The 23,392-nt window shown below is 41.0% G+C and overlaps 1 protein-coding gene and 1 long non-coding RNA gene across 3 annotated transcripts in view; one reads left to right on the top strand and one right to left on the bottom strand.

Moving 5' to 3' along the window:
• Nucleotides 1-3,216, bottom strand: part of ARID2 (AT-rich interaction domain 2) — a 167,519-nt gene extending 164,303 nt beyond the window's left edge. The window contains exon 1 of the mRNA XM_053256470.1: nt 3,139-3,216. The gene's annotated coding sequence lies outside the window, so the exon portion shown is untranslated. The remainder of the gene's footprint in view (nt 1-3,138) is intronic.
• The window catches only part of LOC128327557 (uncharacterized), a 42,819-nt gene that overhangs the window by 3,090 nt on the left and 16,337 nt on the right, over nt 1-23,392 (top strand). For both annotated transcript variants that reach the window (XR_008308672.1, XR_008308671.1), the window contains exons 2-3: nt 14,131-14,227; nt 15,436-15,537. This is a non-coding gene — a long non-coding RNA (uncharacterized LOC128327557). The remainder of the gene's footprint in view (nt 1-14,130; nt 14,228-15,435; nt 15,538-23,392) is intronic.

Below are 23,392 nucleotides of genomic sequence, written 5' to 3'. Positions count from 1 at the left end.
TTATGAGTGTAGGGAATGTGAGCTCTTGTGCAGCTCCTCTTGTCCCCCTGCGTGAGCGTAGTTGGAGTCTAAAGAGCATTTAGACTCCAGAACAGTCCTCATCTCCAAAAGGGACTCTGCAAAAGCAGAAACAGGTTGCTGAGGCGGATTCCTTAGCATTCCTTCAATCCTTAGAAGCATTCACCCTTCATCAGGATGTCAGCACTATCTCTTAAAAAAAAACAAAAAAATCTTACAGTGCAATCCTATGTGTATTTATTTAGTTAAACTCAGTAGAACTGATTTCCATCTCCTCCTCCACCCAAAAATGTTTCAAATGATGCCTATCATAGCTGATAGCTGTTAAAACAAAAGTCCTCCATCAGGAAAAAAGGGAACACCCTATTTGCCTCTGAGACCTATGGTTACTGTCTCAGTCTGTTCCTAAAAATGAGTGTTTTGTGTCACAGCAGCCAAGCTGACATCTTAGATTTGACTAGTGGGGCAGTGGCTTAATTGCCTGAAGAAGCGCTAGTCTTCTCTCTCATAGGGAAACAACATACATATCTTCACGAACACCAAATTGCTTGAATTTAACACATGTAACACATCCCAAGGTCAAAACAATGACCTTGTTGCTTTGCCAGTGCTAGTATACATTTTTACATGCATTGGGTGGGAAGCAGGTCCCTGTATTAAATTGTTGCAAGTGACAGAGCTGGAGACAGACTCTGGGCCAGCAGTTGGAAATTCTGCAGACTTACATTCAAGTGGTCTGATTTATCTGGCTTGCAAAGTCTCAGCTGAGTAGCAAGGGTTGGGAAATAGCTGACAAAAGCAGTGGTAATAGCAATGTTAAGCTAAAAATGTTAGGGTAAACAAATGAAGTTTATGAAATTACAGATGTAGGTACAGTGCTGAAAATAGTTCTATTTGGTGTTGTACTTAAAAAAAACCAAAAAACCCAGTTACAGTATAGCTAGTTCCAGATGTCTATACTAAGGAATCAGTGCTTTAGAAGGCAAATAATTTTCTTTTTCTAAGGAAGGCAAGAGGGTATTTTTTATCTTGTCCAGTACATCAAATATTCAGTTCTAATGTCACACATAGTTATCAACAAAGCTCTTTTTAAAGTTGTCAATATTAGAACAATATATTATTTAATCCTGAGGCTGTAATCCTTTGCACACTTACCTGGGAATCAATAACACTGAACTCAGTGGGACTAACCTCTGGCTAGAAATGTATAAAGGTAAAGTGTGCTGTCAAGTCGATTTCAACTCCTGGCACCCACAGAGCCCTGTGGTTTTCTTTGGTAGAATACAGGAGAAGTTTACCATTGGCTCCTCCCGCACAGTGTGAGATGATGCCTTTCAGCATCTTCCTATATCGCTGCTACCCAATATAGTACCAGTGAGGATTTGAACCAGCAACCTTCTTGTTAGTCAAGCATTTCCCCGCTGCACCACTTAAGGTGTAGGATTTCACTATTTAAGAATATTGGTTTCAGCAGAATTTTCATATTACAGTTGTTAATACTACTACTGATTAAGCACTTAGGAGTACTAGGGGTATTTTAAGTATAGTACAAGGAGTAGAACTGACAACTCTCCTGCCATAATGGCTGATTCAGTAGAATACAAAAAGAAAAGGGGAAGGGGGAGTGGGGGTGGGGGAGAGAAAAATGAGCAAGTTCAGGTGCCAACTCCTACACAGTGATCAGGTGGACTGTACATTTGAGGAGACCATTCTAGGAGAGAAGGAGCCAAATAGTAGTTGGTCCCAGCTAAGCCAATGGAGAAAGGCTTGCTAACGTGTGAACCTCTCCCTCTGATGCAGCCAGATAGAATGTGAAGGGAGCACCTAGAAGTGTAGCAGTGGTTCACATTTCAAAGTCCTTGACAAAGTTATGTCACTGAGTTATAGTTACTCTGCGTATCTTGAGTTTCTCTCTCTTTACCTTGGAACCCACTGGAAGGGTGCAGGTGTCCTTACCCCTGGAATCTACCCAGAGAGGCAGAGACTTGGAGGAACAAGCTAACTCACTGAACTGCACTGAGAAAAATAACCTACCACTGTGCATGCTCGCCCTATGCATTGTGGCTAGCAGCTACAGCACATGACTACTTGGTAAGGAGAGGGGCTTGCTTACTCTGAGGGTAGCTGCTTTTTGCACACTAAGATGTCAGAGGATGAGGCTGTCAGTGTAGCAGCTGCTGCTCAGAAACAGGTAGAAATAGTTGGATACTTGTGAATCAGTGGTGAATGTTTGTTTCAGATTATTGCATAGCAGGGAATTATTCAAGATTCAGAAGTTATTTTCCATAAAGATAACACTTTCGGGTTTTCAGCCCATGTTCCTTGGGTGACAATTACTGGTCACTTGGATTTTTTTGTGAAATTGGGAGGTTTCTTCATACAAACCCTGAAGTTGTTTGCATGACATAGGGGAGATGAGTTGTGCCCATAATCTTATCATAGATGATTGATTCTACTTTGCCACTTGCTTCAACCTCTGGATCAGAGGTTGAACTATTCCTTGGCTATTTCATTACACAAACAGGTCCATATGTACTGTGGCTTACATAGTGGGAATTGCAGTTATCTATTGCTTTTTGGGGAAGACTTTTTTTAGTGAATTCTAATACAGAGCTGTTGTAGTTACAGTAGAGGAGATTTCTCTAATATTCATTTTTGTGAGTGCTGATTCTTCAGCTGCAATCTTATGCATTCCTATCTTGGGAAAAGCCTGATTGATACAGTGAACTTACTTTTGAGCAAACATGCATAGGATTGAGTGCGTTATTTGAATGACTAGTTAGATAAACCTGATTTGAATAGCTTCCCAGTCATTTTGTGAGGATAATACTCTGAGGTATTATCAGAAATTACAGAGATGGGAAATTACAGAAATAGCTGCCTGTGTTACATAGCTATCGGGTCTGCAGCTTTTGCAACAAAGTAAATATAAGCAGAAATGGAAGACGTTTCAAGTACTGACCCACAGAGAAAAATTACTTTTCATTCTTGACAGAGTTAAAATGCCTAATCCTCACACCTTATCTAGTGACTCTCACCCTGGCCTTGTGTTCATTTCATATGAATGAAATGAAATTGCACTCTAATTTTGTTTTCTCTAGAGAAATCCATGTGTCTTACCGTTCCCTGCCCAATTGGGTGTTATGTTGTTATTGTCCTTCTGGTGGTTTCCTTTCTTCATAACTGTAAGTTCCAACTGCCATGGAACCGTTTCAGTCCAAAATTCCATTATCTTTGATTCCCCCTTATAAAGTAGGGATGTGCACGGAACTGGTGCCTGCTGGTTCGAAGGTGGAGGGGGAATATATTTAAGGATGGGGGAGGGTGTTCTTATCCTTACCATTTCCCCCACTGGTGTTGTCTTTTAAAGTGGTCCGGCAGGGCGGCAATGAGGCACGCTGCCACTCCGCTGGACTTGGGAGATGAATATTTCTATATAATTTGTAAATGGCAAGGGATTAATTAAAAGAGCAGAGGGTAAATCTTTGACTCAAGGCTACAGTTATAAGGAAAAGAAAACAAAGATCTTGCCCCTGACTAGCTGGCTTCGTTGTAAGGAACTAAAGCACAATAAATGGCAAAAAAAAAAAAGCATTGATGTAGTGTCATCGTGGTCTCAAACTTAAGTGCTGCCTTAGAGTTCACAATGCAATATTTCAAGTTGGATCAAAGGAACTTCTGAATAATTGTAGTTGAGTTGGCAGAGGAATGTAGGTTATTTGTCAACAATTGGGGTTGCCTCAGGTTATCTGGCTTTAACCTGAAATGTTTGGAAAATCCATTAGCTTATTTTTCCCTCCTAGTTTCTTAATTATATTAAATAATTTGTATACCACATAGTTAACATAGCTCAGTAGTAAATTTAGTACCAGACATATCTAAGTAACATTTTACATTTTCATAATTATGCAGAATTTGTCCACAGAATGGAGAAGTTATTGACACTAGTGCAAAGTGATGTGCAAGTGCTTTTCATAAAGGAAAAACTTAATCATTTTTTAAAGTAACATGAGCATTGAGTCACACTCCTGACATAAAATGTGGAACAGACATGTTTTATATGGAATAAAATTGCTTTCAGTATTTTAAAAAACATATTTTCATCATTGACTTGAGCAATAGATAGCTTCAGTATGCCACTTGTTGTATAAGCTCATGTTGTCTCTCCCTTTTTGGTCTGTTACAATTTAATGTGTTACGTGTTTTTATTTTATGTTTTAATGCTGTGTTGTGAGCTGTACAGAAAACAATTTGTTATGAGGTGGCTAACCAATAAAGTTGTTTGTTGTTTGTTTTATGATTAATTGGCTGGCATGTTCCACGGTGTAATGAAATGAGGGCAGAGCAAGTACTGTGCCCTTGCAAAGAGGTTCCTGCAGAGCACAATCAAAGAGTTGTGGGACCATCAAGAACACATTTCTGGAAACCAAAAAGTGCTTTTGGAGTGGCATGCCTATGGCCAAGCTCTGCAGCAGCCTCTCTGTGAGGGTGCAGCTCTTGTTCTGCCCTTGTAATGCTGCACAATATTTTTTATTACAATATATTTAATCTCTTTTCAACATAAACATTCTCAAAGCGATTTATATAAGGCAGGCGGGGAGGAAGAAATTATTTTTTGTTTCACTCACATTCTAAGATAAAGGCAAGGTAGACACTACCAATAGATGCTGGTGGGACTCTGTGCTGAGATGACCAGGGCCAGTTGCTCTCCTCCTGCTAAAGATGACTTTAGTAGGTGTGTCTCTGCCCAGTATTAGGTCGGAACATGATTGTTAAATACTTAAAATTCAGTATTTATGTTACTATTTCCAGGCCTACTAACATAGTTTTGCTAGTTCATTTATTAGTTGGTAGGTAAATGTGCCCTCAGTGCATTCTTTCATGATATCATATTTAAAATAGTCTTCTCTGGAAACTCCCTTTCTGTTTTACTTTTTTTGTTTTTAGCCACATGATTCATTCTCTAGATGCTTAATTCTTCTGCACAGAATTGTGGCTATTTTCCTGCTATTTTCCTGAGCAGATTGCTCAGGCTTGCATTTCACGTTTTCTGGCAGTCTTTTATTTTGCTTTTAAAATGCATTCCTTTTACCAAATTATGATACTACTTATGTCACATAGGTGATGAGAAATAATCTGCTACAAATATTTGTGCATGCAGAAATCTGCTTTAAAATATTGAACTATGTTAACCTTCATGATTACTGTAATGCAGGTTCCTTGGATTGTGACAGTGCTGAAGACCACTCTTGCATTGAAAATTGTTCATTACACATTTCCACTTTCATAAAATTTGTGCTTATGAGAGATCATTGTGTACGACTACAGAGGTATTGAATTGGTCAAACATGGAAAAACAAGTATAATGCTAATATATTCTGTGCATGAAGTAACCCATATCCTTATTTGTCATCTCTTCCCAGTCATGTCTAGAGGAGGTACATGAGGAATTGTAGAGAAGAATAGGATGATAAAACAAAACAATGTTTAGGCTTCTTTTAATGTCCCCTGAAAACTTAATATCTGCAAAATTCCTGGTCTGTTTTTTTTAAAAGAACAGCTGGCAGAAAATCCTAGCAACAGAATGATTACTGATTGCCATTAACCTAGTTAAATATCAGGTTGCTGTATTCATAATGGTATATTCATAAGTTGATTTTCCAGATCATGTTACATAAACCAGTTCTTTATGCAGTTAAACTAGTTTCATTTGACTCTAAGCAGATATCTCTACTATAAAGCAGAGGATATCCATTTCTTTTTGTAATCACTTTTACATATACAAAGTACAGCACATATCAGCATCATTAACACAGGCTTTTCAGTCCACACACTCCAAATTATATATTACAAACACCAGACGTGTGTGTGTGTGTACACGCACACACATGGAAAGAAGTAGAGGAAAGGAAGCAAGTTGATCACTAGGTCAGGGATCAACTAGGTCAAGTTGATCACTAAGTCATCCTCAGCCACAAAGGCCATGTCTGGGGATGATGGGAGCTGTAGTTCAACAACATCTCGGGGCCCAAAGAAGAAACCCTGCACTAGGTGGTATCAATATGGGTACAGAGGGCTAGAAAAGGTTGAACCATGTATAGCTCCAGATCCATATTTGCTCCAGATGCCTTAAAATGGCATGCATTCCCAATTGCGACACAACACTTTTTCTTCTGTTGCTAGATCTAGAAATGCCTGTAGGCACAATGGCCTGATTTGCATGATTCTTTATCTTTGGTGAGGGTGGTGGGAGGTCCCACTACTTTCTATCACTCATATTGGACATGTGGGCCTATATGTGTAGTCCCCGTGTTGTACTTTAAGTGTACATAGGGATTGGGTGAGACACTCTTTGCTACCAATATGGGAACTGTAAGACTAGCTTAGTAGCTATTTGAACTAGGCCAGTTAAAAGTCCTTAGGATGCACCTCTCTTCTTCAATGAGGTAACTAACCATCACAATAATTTAGAACAATATCCCACATCCCAAACTAGTGTTTTGGGTTGTGTGTAGCTTATATTTAAGCTGGTTACCACATAATTATGTTTCTTTCTCTTTTGTCTGGTCAATAGAAAGTAAATAGACTCCCATTTTGAGAACAGAGTGGTGGAGTTCTGAAGCAAACTTTTCTGCTAAGGAAAATGGTGGGGCAGGGGAGTACAATAGTAAATGCAAAAAAGTACAGTACTTTATAGATGTTTATATGTAGTTTCTTTAAGAATGCTTCTCTTTGAATGAACTCTTCAGACTCATTGCATTTTCTGTATCCCAGATTCTCAGCACAGTAATTTGAAATGTAATGCATAGTGACACTTACACACAATTTAGCTTTGATAATTATTCTAGTGTGTGTGTGCCACAGTGGTTGTAACTCCTGTTGAGTATTGCTCAGAATTGCAACAGTTACTGCCATTACTAAGAATTGCTGTGGTGCATGCAGATTTGTAACCCTTGTGAATGGGTTAGGTTGTGGGGGAATTGGCAAGAACCAAAACAACCTAATTGAAATTATTGAATAACTACACACTCCTAATAGTATAACCCACATGATGTGCAAGACATTGCAAACCCAGGCCCAAATAACGACAGGACATGTTGTGTTGAAAAAAACTAGGGCCACTCTACTGAATATTTACAAAACCTGTAACAAATTAAAGTGTGAGTATCCCCTGTGTGGGTCAATCTCATAGGAGGTATGGCCACAGGAAGGTGAAGGACTGGGCTTTGATTTGGCTTGGTACCCAGTCCAAACCTCTTCTTTACCACAAGGTTACCCACAATGAGGAGATGCATACCAGCCCACCTCAACCTAGGTCACAAGGCACTGAGCGGCATTTGCTGGCATGCATCCAAGTGGGAGCGGATCCAGCCTGAGAGTCACGAGTTCACCAAGCCTTCCTCCTATATTCCCACTCACAATAACGGTCCTCCAGCCCAACATAAATGTAAATTAACCTACCCTGACCTGCACTCATCTGCAAAGTGACCAATTAAACCCGGGGACTGCCTTAATGAAATCAGTGAGAAGTAGGCGAAATTAGCCAATCAGTTGAGACCCAAAAAATTCCTACTCGGCCCCAATGTCAACCGGAGTATCCCTCACTGAGTTCAGAGGCAAATGGGAGGGTGACTGCCCATAGAGCAACTGAAAGACAGAGCAAAGGAGCCAACTGCTTATGCAGCCGCTCCTTGCGTGTGATTGGTCTGCTGGTGTCATGTGCTGGGGAATTTAAAATATCAGCCTGCATGCCCGTGTCTCGGGCTGGGCCCTCAACTCCACCCCTTGCTTATCCCATATCCCTGCTAATGCAGGGAAAGGGATGGGGAGCAGCTATGCCAGCATTTCCAGTCTGCCAACACTACTGCCCACATAGAAGCCAACCCCAGTGATGGTGTGCAAGAGCGCAGTTGCATAACTACTTAAACAGCATATCTCACTAGCCCAACAGCATTTGCTTTGGAAACATTGGCCATTTGGGAATACCTGCATTGCTTTGTGCATCATGTGGGTCACTGTGTTTTTATGTCTCAGGCTCTTACAGAGTCAAATATATAAAACTATTTTCTAGAGTGGATATGTTAACTCCTCATCCTAGAAAATAATTTTTATTCTGTCCCTCCTGAATAATATTTAAGGATTTAAGCACACACCTGGATTTCACATCCCCACACCCCATGAGTTTGCTGGGAGGAGGTAGAAAAAACATCTAAATTGGCACCAAAATTAGGGCAGATGCCAAGTGTTGCTCAGGCTTCTACATGAACTGGTGGTTTGGGGGGCCACTCGTTTCCACAAGAACATGGAAAGAACAATCTTTGCAAGATTCATGGAAATCTTGGAGATCTTCCAAGAACATGGAAAGACATGCGGGGCAATTTTTTTTTAATCCTAGCCTAAATCTAGAAGTGTTTCATGGCACAGAAAGATGGCCACCTGAAGGCAGAAGCAGGTTGGAATGGCACCTGATGCTCAGGAAACACATTATGGTGATATTTGCTGTCTGTCACTGTTGTATTATTTGCATATACACGAGAGAGCCTTTTCTATTTCAACATCATTGCCAACTGACTTTTAGATAGTAAAGCAGCCAGTAAAGAAATCACTAGTGCAACTCTGCTGGATGGAACTGATTTCCCTTAGGCCAGCCTTTGTTAAATGACTGGATAGGGTGTGTGTGTGAGAGAGAGAGAGGGAGAGGGAGAGGGAGAGAGGGTTGGAGGAGGCTATGGGGCAACAATAAGGAAAGACTGAGCACAGTAGTGGCCATCTGTCTTCTTCCCCTTCATCACCAGCAAAACCACCCCACCCCCTGTCACTCACCTGTTGCTGACTTTACCACTGGTTGTCTGACCAGCTGCCTTCACTGCAGCCGTGCCAGAATGGCCTTATGTGACCAAGCCCGAATGGCTCCAGAAGCCGGTGAGAACAGACCCCCTTTAAAGGGGTCGGCTATTCTTGCTGGGATCACCACAGGGCTCAATAGCATTAGAGAGCTACCAGCAGAGCACCCAGTATGGGAGGAGTGCAGGGGAGGTGACTGGCAGTAGGAATGTGCACGACCCACAGATCAAGCACAATTTGGCAGCTGTAAGGAAGAGGAGAGCAGATCATTGCCTGCTCCGCTCTTTTTTAAAGCTCCCGGACTGTGGGTTGAACCACAGTTAATGCACATCCCTAGCTGGCAGTGCCCAGGCGGTAGCAGCAGCTCCAGTGCAGCCATACTCCCTGCCTCCATTCATTGTCCCTACGCCCTTGCTATTCACACACAGTCAACAAATGTGCAGTCTGCATACAGTGTGGGCATGTACAAATCTGTATGTACATACAGTTATTTGCTTGTTGAATGCATGTATACTTCCTATCTGTACCATGCATTTGAGGGGGCCCGTACCAACATTCACTTTTAAAGTGCACACATGTACAGTAACTCATAGAAACATGCACATGTACACAGATACAGTATCGTATCTGAATAGGCTTATGTATAAAGGAGAAAAGGTAAGTAGTTCTTGACTGTCTAAAAATGTTTAACTATTGCTGATGATTGCCCACAGAAGTGAAAATGGAAAGCCGTCTTAACTCATCTTAAACCGAAGGTTTTTGGATGACTGAATTTGTGTGTGGGGTGTGGGGGTTCTTCCACCTCCCCGCAAAAACACAGGATTATGCTGCAGCATATACCTGAATTAAAATAAATTTTAAAAGGACATTTTTTTAAAAAAAGTTCTATGTTGGCAAAATAATGTAGCAAATGGGGAGGCATCTCTTGTTATGAATGATAATTAAGCTGCTGTATCAGCCATTTTTCAACAGATCTGCACCAAATTTGGAGCAGTGGTGTGTCTTGTCACTCAGCTGATGTCAGCAAATGGTCAGATAGATTTGACAGAAAGTTTTGATTTTATCAGCAGTAGAATGTTCAGGGGTTATAATGGTAGAATGTTGAAATAACTCAACTATACTGGCACTACTGCACCAGTATAATGTCCTCTTCTTAAAAACAAAAATTCAGGGATGCAGTGGATAGTAGTGCTTCATTTTAATTTAGTGATGGTGGCAGAGTCGATACAGCATGTGTAGTAGCAGAAAATTATCTCCCTGATGACCAAATTCCACAAGTGGTGTTTCTGTAGCTGTGGTGGCTAGTGGCCCATACACATGTCCAATTACTAACTTGTGCTCAGGTTGCTTTGAAGAGAATGTGCTTCTTTCAGTGAAGTAATTATTAGTTAATAAGAGAATAACAGACACAGTGGAGGTTTATTCTCTAACCCTACTCTTTAAATTAATAGGTAACTCAATATAACACTTATTTCCCACTCTTCTTTGAAAATACACCAGAGCTAAAGAAAAGAAAAAAAATCCCAGATAACCACAACTTGAATGTATGTGTATATTAGTATCTTGAGAGAGAGGGGCGGGTGGGGGAGAGAGAGAGAAATATGGTTTTTAATCTATAAGCTTTGTGAAATGTGATTTGTAAGAGGGAACATTAATTTGAATGAAACACAATGTCTGCATGTTACTGAACAAAAAGTGTAATTTGTCCTTGTTACATGAGAGATGGAGAACACTAGAAATGAATGGCTATTTTCTGTCTCCATTCCATTGGGTACACACAAGATTATGTCTTTTATGCAAGTGAGTCTTAAAATATTACATTTCTACTTGTGAGGGTGATTCCATGCTTCAGAATGTAACTCCTGAATTGGTCTTTATTCACACTGGACAGTGTCTCATGTTCTTAGGCCACAATTCTAAGCACAACAATGGTGTGGCAACCTTTACTGAAATTATTTGAATTTCATTTCAGGCTAGCATGTATTAGAATTTAGATACTAATCAAGCAGCCTCTGTTTAAGACTAGCTTTTTAAGATGTGACTAGTTTTCTTGGGTTTGACTATAATCAAGCCACAACTATGCTGTCACAGCTGAAACTTTGAACATTCAGGAAACTGCACATTCTGCAGCTCTTAACTTCTTGGTTTTAACCTCTTCTTCGTTTGAGGAAAACACAAGATCTAAGGTAGTCAACATTGCATCAGAATCAAAGAGAAACCTGAATGAAAGATTACATTCAACATTCTTAATTTGGCCGAAAATCCCATTGTAATAAACAATACTGACTTCTAGATTCAAAAAAACTTGCACAAGGAAAAGCAAGCTTTATCCAGATAATCTTCTACATGCTGACAGACTTTTAAAAAACAACATTGATGTAACTTGTCAAAGAGTATTAATGTTTGTGTATGGCACTACAAAACTGGCATTTTACTTTCTGCTCATGGCCCCCTGGTGCTGACTTAGTCTCTTCCTCCCTACCACTTACATTAAAGTTAGTGTCCATTATCAGAAGTGGTGGCTCTCTTGCATTGATGTTTTTTTCTTACAAAATGAATGTGTGTCCAAAGCAAACCATCGTAAAGTTGACCCTGCAGTACTTTTGAATGCTTTGCAAGCAGTGGTGACTTGGATTGCCTTTTCCCAGCTTTGGCTGCTGTGCCAATTTGTATTTGATTTGTTTTCTATTGAATGTGTATGTTTAATGACTACTTTGTTGGTTTTGATCTTTGCTGTTTTGCTGGTGTTGCTTGTTTTAGGTGATGGTTTTGACTTTATATTAGTTCTCTTGATTTTTTTTTAAACAAAGATAAGGTGGGATATAATTTTAAATATGAAGGTGAAGGTGATACCTCTCTAAGCAAGGGATGGTCACCCTCGGCTGAAAGAGGCAGTCATTAGGCCCCTCTTTAAAAACCCACATTAGACCCCGATGATATAACTTTTGACCAGTTTCTAACCTTCCCTTCTTGGGCAAGGTGTTGCAGAGGGCGTGGTATCTGAGCTCCAGGAAGCCCTGGAGCAATCTGATTACTTGGATCCTTTCATGTCTGGCTTTCAGCTTGGATAAGGGATGGAAACTGCCTTGGTCGCCCTGGTGGATGACCTATGCCAGGAGATAGAAGAAATGTGACTTGGTTGGTTCACTTGGACTTCTCAGTGGCATTCAATACCATCAACTATGTTATCTTTCTGGGTTGTTTCTCTGGGTTGGGACTGGGGGCACGGTTATATGATGGCTCTGTTCCTGTCTGGAGGGTCGTACTCAGAAAGTGGTGCTGGGGGACGCCCTCACCACCACTTGGTCCTTGGCCTCTGATGTGCCACAGGGATCTTTTCTGTTCCCTATGCTGTTTACATGAGACCTCTGGGAGAGGTCATCTGTGGGTTTGGGCTGTGGTGCCAGCAATATGCAGATTATACCCAGCTCGGCCTATCTTTTAAGTCGGCAGACACCAGGGAGGCAGTGGATGGGTTTGGAGGCTGTTCTGGATGGGGACAAACAAGCTGAAACTTAATCCACATAAGACGGAAGTGCTCTGGGTTTGGAAGGGCGGTATAGAAATTGAATAAATAAATAAATAAGATAAAACTGATCATTTGAGTAGTGAGGTAAATCTTATCTTGAATGAGGTCACATTCTCTCTGAAACAGTTTGCAGCTTGGGAGTGTTTCTGGACCCAACACTGTCCTTGGAGGCAGAGGTTCTTTTTACCACTTCAGCTGGCAAGCCAACTGCGACCCTATTTAGAAAAGTCAGTCACTCATGCTTTGGTAACATCCAGATCGGACTACTGCAATGCACTCTACATGGGACTGCCCTTGAAGATAGTTCAGAAGCTTCAACTGGTCCAGAACACTGCTGCAAGAATGCTTATGGGCACAAGTCGCTTCATGAGTGTCACACCCATATTATGGCAGCTCCATTGGCTACCAGTCCACTTCCGGACTAGATTCAAGGTGCTGACCTTTAAAGCTCTACATGGCTTGGGACCAGAGTACCTTTCAGATCACATTTGCCCATATGAACCTGTCAGAGCCCTCTGCTCAGCATCTCAGGCCATGTTCATGGACCTACCACTAACAGAGATACAATTGGTGTAGACTAGATACAGAGCCTTTTCAGTTGTGGCTTTGGAAGGCCCTTCCTGAAAAGCTTTGCCATACTCCCTCCCTAAAAGTTTTTTTAAAAGTTAAAAACACACTGACTTTTACATGCTTTTATCTGCTGCTTACATCTGGTAGGTTCTTTAGTTTTTATAGTTCAGTTTTTAGCTTTTTATTAACTTTTTAATTTGAAACTTTGGAAAAAATATTATGTTAACTGCCTGGTCTTCTAACTTCAACTTTATTAATCTTTTATTTTTACTTTGTGTCTTTTTAATTAATGTTGTGTGTTACCTTGAGCAGTAGTATACCGGAGTAGCAGGGTATAAATATTTTAAATAACTTAATTAAATAATAAATAGAAACAGATTTTTACATTTAAAAGAGTTTTCTAAAACTAAGTAAAATTCCAGGATTCCACTGGCCTAGGAGAGCTGGTCACAAGAAAACAGAATCCTGGAAAGCTTGTAACAGAAGTGAATGGGATACTACAGGTGGCTGCTTCAGAGGTCAATTTTAACCCTTATTTAAATTTTTTAAAAAAAACTAACTAGATACCATATATGGATTCAGCTGGCAACAATCCCAAATGTGCAGGTGTTCATCTCTCACATCAAACTCAAGCCTGAAGCTGCAGCCCATTTGACGCATCTGTTTCGAAAGCTTCCTACAGTCTTCCAGTTAGAACTTTGCTTTGCTCTGAAAGTGGTATCTCTGCATAATGCCTAAACTGGTTTATAATGTGGATTTAAGTGGAATCACTGACTTAAATGTACATTTAATTTCTCTTCTGCATTCTGTCTTGTATTGAGAATGTTCACCATTGAGCTTGAGAGATTCAAAAGTGCTCCTTTCTTGTTGCATCAGAAAGCAGTGATGTAGCCAATAAGGTTAGATTGCAGAGTTGTACTGAATAGTATACCAGAGTATCAGGCTAGTGTACATATGTTAACTTCCACTCTAATGCCTTCCTACTCTATCTGTTGTCCTTTTCCTTCTCGTCATCTGACTCTTTCCTCCATTTCTTGAAACCTGTTGCTGTTTTAATTGAATAACTTACATCCAGGCAAGACTTGTTTGACACATTTCTTTTTGTTTGCTCCTTGAGACCACAAACTTGACTGATCCCTGCTATGTTTGTTCTTTGCTCTTTTTCTTAGCAGACTGAGTAATAGTATCCTAACTTTGAAGCAGAATACGCGATTAGAGCAACTGCATAGTTCAGAAAGTTGCTGTGCTAGATATTGCAGACAGCAGGTGAGGGGACTGTGTTTGAATGCATACTTATATAGTAAATAACACCTCCACACACTTACATACAAAACTACCTTGTCCAGAAGATGTTTCTAAATTTATTTATGTTTTGATATATATATATACCGCTCTTCCTAAAGTGGCCTTCCTAAAGTCAACTTAAATAGCAGTGAAGACAAATATTGTTGTTATGAACCTTACATATATGACAGACTAATTGTGTCCTTAAATGTGTATCTGTGTTGAAAGCCACATATACAGCCTTATATGGTCAAAGCTTCTTAGTAAACATGTACTGACCTCTTCGGGAGAGCATTATATGGACAGGATCCAGACAAAGCTGGTCATGAAGCGACACTGAAATACGTTACTCCTGTTAATTTCAATTGGACTTAGTCATAGCTAACAGTCTGGATCCTGTCCTGAGGAAAAATAAAACTTTTTAAAGAGAAGCGGGGGGAGTGTTGCAGATTTTCAAAATCCACTGTTGAGAAACAAGGAAGAATAAAGCTAGACATGACTATTGTCATGATAAAGTACAATTGGATTTAATAAGAGAACAAGGCTGCTGTGTAAGGTGAGCCGAGGTGTTTGTGATGTCACTTCTCTTAAAAACTGAAGGCATACTTACATTGAACGTAGGAAAAATGTATAGGGATACTAAATGGCTGTATGCGACGCTGATCTAGTCACACTATGAAGTTGTTCAAAGAAACTGTGGAGCATGGGCGTACATAAGTCTTCTTCCAGAGGAAGAGGAATGCAAAATACACACACAACAGGATGTATCCACCGTTAATCCAATGTAACATGGCAATATTGGCTCAAACCAGAGAGAGGAAACTGCCTGCCCTTGTCTGCTCTCTGGATGTCCAGCATTGGTGTAATCTGTCTCTTGTTCCTCAAGATTCTCAACTGCTGTCACTTATTATTTGGCAGAACTGATTACCTAACTGGGTGGGGAAACTATAAGTTAGTGTAAGGCCAGAAGGACAAATTCTGGTTGAGACAGGGAAACAATTGACAGACTGCAGTACAGAATAAGTTCCTTCTGAAATTAAATAGTCCAGTAGTAGAAGAAAGGAAAAATTAGCATATAGGTAGGGTATGCCTGGAAGTAGTCTGATCTTTCTTTCTCTCATAGTGTGGCTCTAGAATGGGTATATTAGGAATTGTGCCCATGCTTTACCCCTCCCTCTTTTGTTTCATAGGCCACCAGATTCCCAGGCATGTACTCTCAGGGTCTGAAATAGGACGTGGCTGTTGTCCTTGCTTGAGAGGCAGGGAGAGGAAGGTTGTCTTGCACACCATTGGTGAGTTGTCTGTACTAAGCCTCCTGGGGCCAACCCTCCCATCACCACCTCCTTATATGTTAATAACATTATACTAAAAATCCAACTTGATCATTATAGATTTCTGATTAAAATGATTGCCACTTCTACCTGATGACATCTCTTTTCTATAGTAGTATTCTTGAAATAGTGGCCGCTTTCGCACATAACAGGGAACTCACTGTACTCCCAAATGATCCAGGTCTGAGAGCCTGAAAGCAGGGAGGAACTGGCTGCGTGGGCTTCCTCCTTCTAATGATGGACAGCCGCAGCAGCCAATCAGAGATGGAGAGGAGGAGGAGCTTCCTACCCTCAACTCAACTTTTATGTTATTGTTAACCGCCCAGAGACGAAAGTTTGGGGCGGTGTACAAATTTGATTAAATAAATAAATAGACTCTGGTTACAAGCAAATGACATGTTGCTGCTGTTTGACCAGGGGTTTTGGTGGTGAAACCAAGGAGGAACTGAGGATTCCAATTCAGGTTTGTGGCTGGAAACCTCGGGTACTTTGGTCATAGAACCTAGGGTTCCCACCTTCAGATGCCCACAAACCTCTGGCATGGTTGCCTCAGGTTTGGCATGTTGTTAGAAGGCAGCCTGTATCTACTCATCCTGTGATTCTCAGTATTTATTTATTTTTTTGTTTTAGCATTCAATAGTTATGTGAATTAAGACTTTACAATGGATATCAGCACAAAATAATTTGCGTAATATATCCTACTTTGGAACATCTCATTAATGACAAGCCTAGGAACTTGACACATAACCATTTTTAAATTCTGTGCAGGGGCATAACTATAATAGGGCAAGGGGAGACAGTTGTCTGGGGGCCCACTGCCTTGGGGAGGCCCCCCAGAGGCAAGTCACATGGCTGACTCCCCCAGCCGCACACCCGCCCGGGCTTCCTTCAGTTGTATTCATCCTCCAAAATTGATGTGAGTGTTAAGACCTGGAGCTACCAGAACAGCATGTCTTTCTCTAGTACCATTAAATGACTTGCATCCTCCACAATGCTTTTTGTTACGACTTTTCAGCCTCATTTAAGATTTCTTTACTTCCTGAGCTGAGCTTCAGTTGGGGTGGGGGCCCATTTTAAAATCTTGTCTCTGGGCCCACTCCAACCTTGCTACACCCCTGATTCTGTGCAACAACTAATAGCTGACGTCCTCACTATTGTGTGGGGACAATTTTTTCTGGTCTCTCTTTCTTCCAGAAGTACTCTTGATCAGCCATAAATGTGTTCCTTACAGCCATTTCTCAAAAATCACTTCCTTTACTGTGCAGTGGGACTTTGGATTACTAAATGCTGCGGGGGCGTGTCCCATGTAGTGCCTCTGCATAGTTAGTGAGGATGTTGGCCAATGTTTGCAATTATCAGATACATCACCAATGGGCAAACATTCCATCTTGCATGTTGGCTGTAGAAAGCTAGCACATAAGACACTGATGTACATACCGTGTACACCAACCAATGAAATGTGGCAGCAGAAGTACAGATCTCTGCATTAAACCAAATGGCTTTGAAGGAACTGTGTGACTTCAAGAGGTAATGCTCTTTTTGTGAAGGTGGTATGCATACTGAGAAGGAAAACCTGTATCAATGAAAAGTACATGAAGTAGCAACCATGAAGATAAGATTCAGTCAGAATTGATGCTGAAGAGTGGAATAAGTGGGGACAAAAAGCACCTTCACATGTTGGTATGTCTTGATTTTAGTTGCAGTAGAAGCAAAATGTGATTGGTTTATGGCACAAGATTCAGCACTGGTAGAGCAATACTGGGCTCATTCACAATTGGTTGCTTCTAATAATCTATCAAATTATGTTCCTGTCCAGCTGTGCAGTTTTCATAGAAACTGGTGCAAGTGCCCTTGGTGTATTATTCATTTAGTAGCCAAGATGAACCAATTCCATCTTATATAGAAGGTTGGTTAAAATATGCATTACAATACTACTATGATGCTACTCATATTCACATCCAAATGGGGCAAGAGAAGTAGTGTGTGCTGCCAGAATTAAAGTTTTAAAATCCTTACTGGTAAGTAATATGAAAAAGGAACAAGTAATGCTGTTGGAGAACTCAGATACTTGACACTGCAGCTGTGTTGATCTGCAAGGATAAGTACATATTTGTGACAGATAACCATCAAAGGGGGAAAAATACAGATTGGTGCAGTGGTATTGGTCCTGGCATGCAATTGTGAATTGAAGAAGTAGGTATGCAAGTTCAATGTGGTGATACTGGACATCAATGAACACACAATAATATTGGCTGTCCAAAATTGTGGAAATAGGCTTTACTCTTAATTACCGAATGTTCCTTCACTCTTAAGATCCCATGCTTCCCTAGAATATATGCAAAGTAGAATGTATTGAAGATTGCATGTTACTTCAGGACAATGTATTCTCTACATGAGAGAAACGGGGATAGCATTTTATACTTTATAAAGGTTTTGTGTGGACCAACTAATGAGTGTGTAAAAACAGACACTTTTTAAAGGGAGGCTTTTTCATGTTTTATCTGCAGCTTATATCTGGTAGGTTTTTCAGGTTTTTAGTTTTTAGCTTTTTACTAAACTTTTAATTTGAAACTTTTAAATTTGTAATTTTAAATGTGGTTTTAGCTTAGTCCTTAAAGTTTATTTTTAACTTTATATTGTATCTATGTTATTAATGTTGTGAGCCGCCCCAAGCAGTAGGGTCCAGAGGGGCGGCATATAGATATTTTAAATAAATAAATAAAGGTGTATTCTTTACAGCACGGCTTCCACGTGTTTTAAAAATGCCATTTTCCAATAATTTCACCATTTGATAGATCATATAGCATAGCACTTCCCTGCAGATTGATCCTTGAGAAGCTTTACTTAAAATTAATACAATAAAATGCATTTGAAGGCAGTTTGTAAAGGAAGGGGGAAATGTTCTGAAGGGAAACCAAGATTAGAAGGCCAAAAGGTATCTAGAGAATAAAGAATAGGCTTCAGGTGCTTTTGTAATGTGATGAGGGCGGGACCAGTGTTCCAGACTGAAAGAGCTGCTTTAGAAATTGGTGTGTGATAAGGTACAGAAGACTGTTAAAAGTGATGCAGTTTTCACCAGTATGATCACTGGAGATAACTGCTCCATTTTAATATCAATGCTTTGCTTTCATCTTGAATCTAGCTTAGTGAACATAAACATGCTACATAATAAGGCATAATTATTTATGAATGTTAGACGTATCTAAAAGCTGCAAATTAAGGTGTGCAAATTATCTATGATTAGAATATAGTTTCTGCACAGTGGGATCACTAGTAACCTAATCTAATTCCTCCAGTCTAAAAGTGTCAGAAGCAATACTCATTAGGAAAAAATCAGCTCCATCATCAAGGAAAATATCCTTCCCTACAAAAAATGGATAGCAGTAAATCTCTACTACTATTCACTTTTGGTAAGGAATCTTTGGCCGAACTGCTACTGCTACTACAAATATCTTAGGACGAACTACAGGTTATAATGGAGATATGTGAATGCACTTCTTTCTCCTTGCTAAACAAGTAAGTACTAGTAATGAAGAGAGGGGGAGGTTTCATCCAGATGGCAGTTTGGGGACTATAAAGCAGCCTGGAATAGTGGAAGATGCCAGCAAAAAGCAGTATCTACTCCAGTTTAACTTCAATCTTATGCTGCTTGCTTAAAATTAAACATATGTTTACAATTCTTTCAACATAGCAGTCTTTGGTAATTTTATCATGAATCATCCAGTATACAAATATGACATATTTATATATCACTCTTCAACAAACATTCCCAAAGTGGTTTACATAGATATAAATAAATATGGCTTCCTGTCCCCAAAGGGCTCACAATGTGAAAAAGAAACATAAGACAGACACGAGCAACAGCCACTGGAGGGGAGAGGGAGGAGAGCTGGTCTTGTGGTAGCAAGCATGACTTGTCCCCATAGCTAAGCAGGGTCTGCCCTGGTTGTATCTGAATGGGAGACTTGATGTCTGAGCACTGCAAGATATTCCCCTCGGAGAATGAAGCCGCTCTGAGAAGAGCAGAAGGTTTCAAGTTCCCTCCCTGGCTTCTCCAAGATAGGGCTGAGAGAGATTCCTGCCTGCAACCTTGGAGAAGCTGCTGCCAATCTGTGAAGGCAATACTGAGCTAGATAGACCAATGGTCTGACTCAGTATATGGCAGTTTCCTATGTTTCTATGAGAGATGCTGTGCTGGGGATAGTTAGGGCCAGTTGCTCTTCCCCTGCTAAACAAAAAGAATCACCACTTTAAAAAGGTGCCTCTTTGCTCAGTTAGCAGGGGTTGGTGCAAGGAGGGCAGATTTTAATCTCATGAAGTGTGCATGTGTGTGCATGCATGCACAGCCCTGTCCCCCATGCTTGCTTAAGATGTTAGGGACTGGAGCAGACCAATCCCCTCTCCTTCCTCCCATTGCCCTCTATTTTCTTGTATTTTCCCAACAGCCAGGGGTGTAAACATCGTGTGGCCAGTGGGGCTCAAGCCCCCCGCCCCCGGATTTCCCAGAGGGGGCAGTGCCCCCACCAGGCTGCCAGGTGGGTACAGCAGGGCTCAAGCTCTCTGGATTTCCTGGGGGAGGCAATGCCCCTCCCCCTGGCTGCTAGGTAGTATCAGCAAGCTCTCATGCTCAAGTTCATCAGTCAGTTGAACAACTCAGCCAGTCCTGTGTTGTCTTTGTAGCAGCTCAGAAAGTTCTTAGGAGGCACAGCTGCCTCTCGGGAGGCCATTCACTCTAATTCTCTGATTAGAAGTAATATAACAAGGAGAAAAGCTAGTGGTGCGTGCAGGTGCTCTTCCCAGAGCGGCCCCATCCCCTAAGGGGAATATCTTACAGCAGGGTTTCTTAACCTTGGGCCCCGCAGATGTTGTTGGACTACTACAACTCCCATCATCCCCAGACATGGCCTTTGTGGCTGAGGATGATGGGAGTTGTAGTCCAACAACATCTGGGGGCCCAAGGCTAAGAAACCTTGTCTTACAGCGTTCATGTCACATGTAGTCTCCCATTCAAATACAAACCAGGGTTGACTCTCTTAGCAAAGGGGAGAATTCATGCTTGCTACCACAAGACCTTGCCTCCCATGTGCCCTGTGCCCCTCCTGGGAAATTGAGAAGTCTACACACCTGCCAACAGATGCTTTCAACATTGGCCAAGTTTTTGTTTTGTTTAAGGGACAACACTAAACCTGCATATAGTGTCCCAACCAGGAGTGTGCCTACAAGCCCTGTCCTGGCATTGGCATGCTCAGAAGCTTCTCCCCTGTGCTGAACATGCCTACAGTGTTTGTAGAAAGAAATGCTGTAAGCATGAAGATATGTAAGGCTGTAATGCTGTAAGCTGAAATGCTGTAAGCATGAAGCATGAAGGCTGGGGTGTCATTACTAGAGTATATATTTCTGCAAACCTAGAAAGCATCCCTAAGAATGTAGAAACTACTATCTTACTTTGGAAGATCCTCTTTGGTTTCTGAACTGATACACATTTGATCAACTCAGTGTGCTATCAGTGTGAAGGAGTATTAACAAAATGTTGCATTTCTCTAAAATGCCCACCTTCAGGAAACTGTAAAGTGCTGAAGTTTCCAGCAGTTCAATTTCCTCCCTTTCTCCACTTCTCTGAATTCTGCTATTGCTTTTATTTCGGCAGACACCACAGCATTTGCTGGCTCCTAGGGACCGCTGAGTATGCTTAGCTGTCATCAGTTTCTATCTTGAGTATCTCCCCACCCGCCATGTTTCTCTTAATTTACAGACTGTGTACATATGTAACCCTATGTAGAAAACACTATCATGTTTTTGGATGGATGTGTTTTGCTCCCAGTCTGATAGACCCTCAACCAACCCAGTTCATTTTAGTATGCATTATAATAGATTATTTTTATTGAATAAAATAAGAGGCTCCCAGTTCTGAATGTGTTTATAGTTTCACTTACACTGCAAATTGTTTGGATTGTATTCATATCATACTTTTTCTTGGATAACAGTTTTTATTCCAGTTGTAAAGTTAGCCTTATATTAATGTTGCAATTTTTTTGGTCTTATTTCCATTTTAGAAACTCATTATGCAGTCTGTCTTTTACAGTTTATTGTATTTGGCCAAGTCTGTACCTGCAAAATCATTCAACCTGTGCAATATTTCTGCAGGATTCAATTTCTGGTATACACTAATTAAATGATTTGTAGGCTAAATCATGCACGTTGCCATAAGCATGTAGAAAAGGAAGATAGATGCTGAACTCTGTTGGTTTTCAGATTACAGGGCTTCTCTGGATAACTCTCCCTGTGAGTAAGTTATTGAATTGAACAGGAGCAAACACCACACATGTGTTCACGACAGAAGTATATGAAACAGTTGTTAAAACAATCCTAGAAAACAAGTGAGATGCCAGGCAAAAATAAATTTCTTCAGGTTGCCAGAAGATGCAGGAAGAAACCGGTTTTTGTCTTTACTTACAAATACCATAATTAGCACTGTCAAAATTATTGCTTAGTAAATTATATGTGTGTAGTGCTCCTGTTCAATAGCACACAAACAAAAAAACTGTGAAGCCCTTACTTACAGTATATCAGAGCTTCTCAAATTCAGACTACAACTCTCATCACCCACAAGCAGAGTGTCCAGGCCATTGTGGCTGGGGAAGAGGGGAGTTGTAGTCTAACATAATCTGAAAACTCAAGATTGAAAAGGCTTTTCTTATACTGTGATATACTATTCGGGAATTGTGTTATTGCACTATGGAAAACACTTTAGAAAAAGAAATTGTGTGGTGTACAGGTAGAGGTCAGAAGTATGTAGATGTCTTTAAAATTATGGATCGTGTGGATCGAGTGAAATTTTCCTACCTCTCTCACAATGCAGGGTTTCCTGGCTGTTTCGGATTGCCAGGTGATTTAGAGTCAACAAAATGGAGTACTTCTCACACGGCACATAATTTATCAATTGAATTCTATGCCATGAGATGTACTGATGACCACCAGCTTGAATGTCTTTAAAAGGGGCTAAGACAAATTGAAGGAGGAAAGATTGTTTTCAGTGGCTACTACTCCTGATGCCTATAGGTTTCTTCCAGGCTCAGAAGTGGGATGACTCTGAATACCAGTTTCAGGGGAGCAATAGCAGGAGAGAGGGCATTCTTTCATCTCTTGATGAAACTGGTAGTTCCTTGTGAGAAACTGAATGCTGGACTAGATAGGCCTTGGACCTGATCTGGCAAGGCTGTTATTTTCTTATGTTCTTATGAAGTAATAGTTATGAACTAGCTTAATCTGTGCAGAGCATTTGCGTACGAGTACTTGATTGCTCCCCTTACCCCCTGCCATAGCCTCCCCTCACCTCAGATCTCTCCACCCTCACCTGAACGGCACTCCTGCTCCTCCATCTGGTTGCTTCCATCCCCCTCACCCCTCTTGGTCACAGCTGCAGTGTTGCTGGTGCCTGTTAGCCAAGCTGCAGCCCCTTATCCCCAGAGACCTCTCCACCTTTACCCGAGCCCTGCACCTACTCCTCCCCACAGGAGCAGCAGCAGCAGTTGACTAGGCCCTTCCTTGCTGCCAATAGGTGCTGCCATGGCCACTTATATCCCTCAGGCTGCTGACAGGCTCAAGCCTGTCCCTCGCCCTTCCTTCTTTCTCTCTATTTCTCTCTCTCCCCCCTCCCTTTCCTGAGTTAAAAGATGTCTTGTTTCCTCATCTAATTCATACAATGGCAGTCTCCTTCTCCTAAAGGGGTTCTTTCCTCCCTCACGACCCCTCTCTTTGCAGACCCCTGCCCAGGGGCGTAACAAGGTTGGAGTGGGGGCCCCCCCTCACTGAAGCT

This window comes from Hemicordylus capensis, chromosome 5 (assembly GCF_027244095.1).
Source record: "Hemicordylus capensis ecotype Gifberg chromosome 5, rHemCap1.1.pri, whole genome shotgun sequence".
Lineage (NCBI taxonomy): Eukaryota > Metazoa > Chordata > Lepidosauria > Squamata > Cordylidae > Hemicordylus > Hemicordylus capensis.
This window is presented reverse-complemented; position numbering and strand designations above follow the sequence as displayed.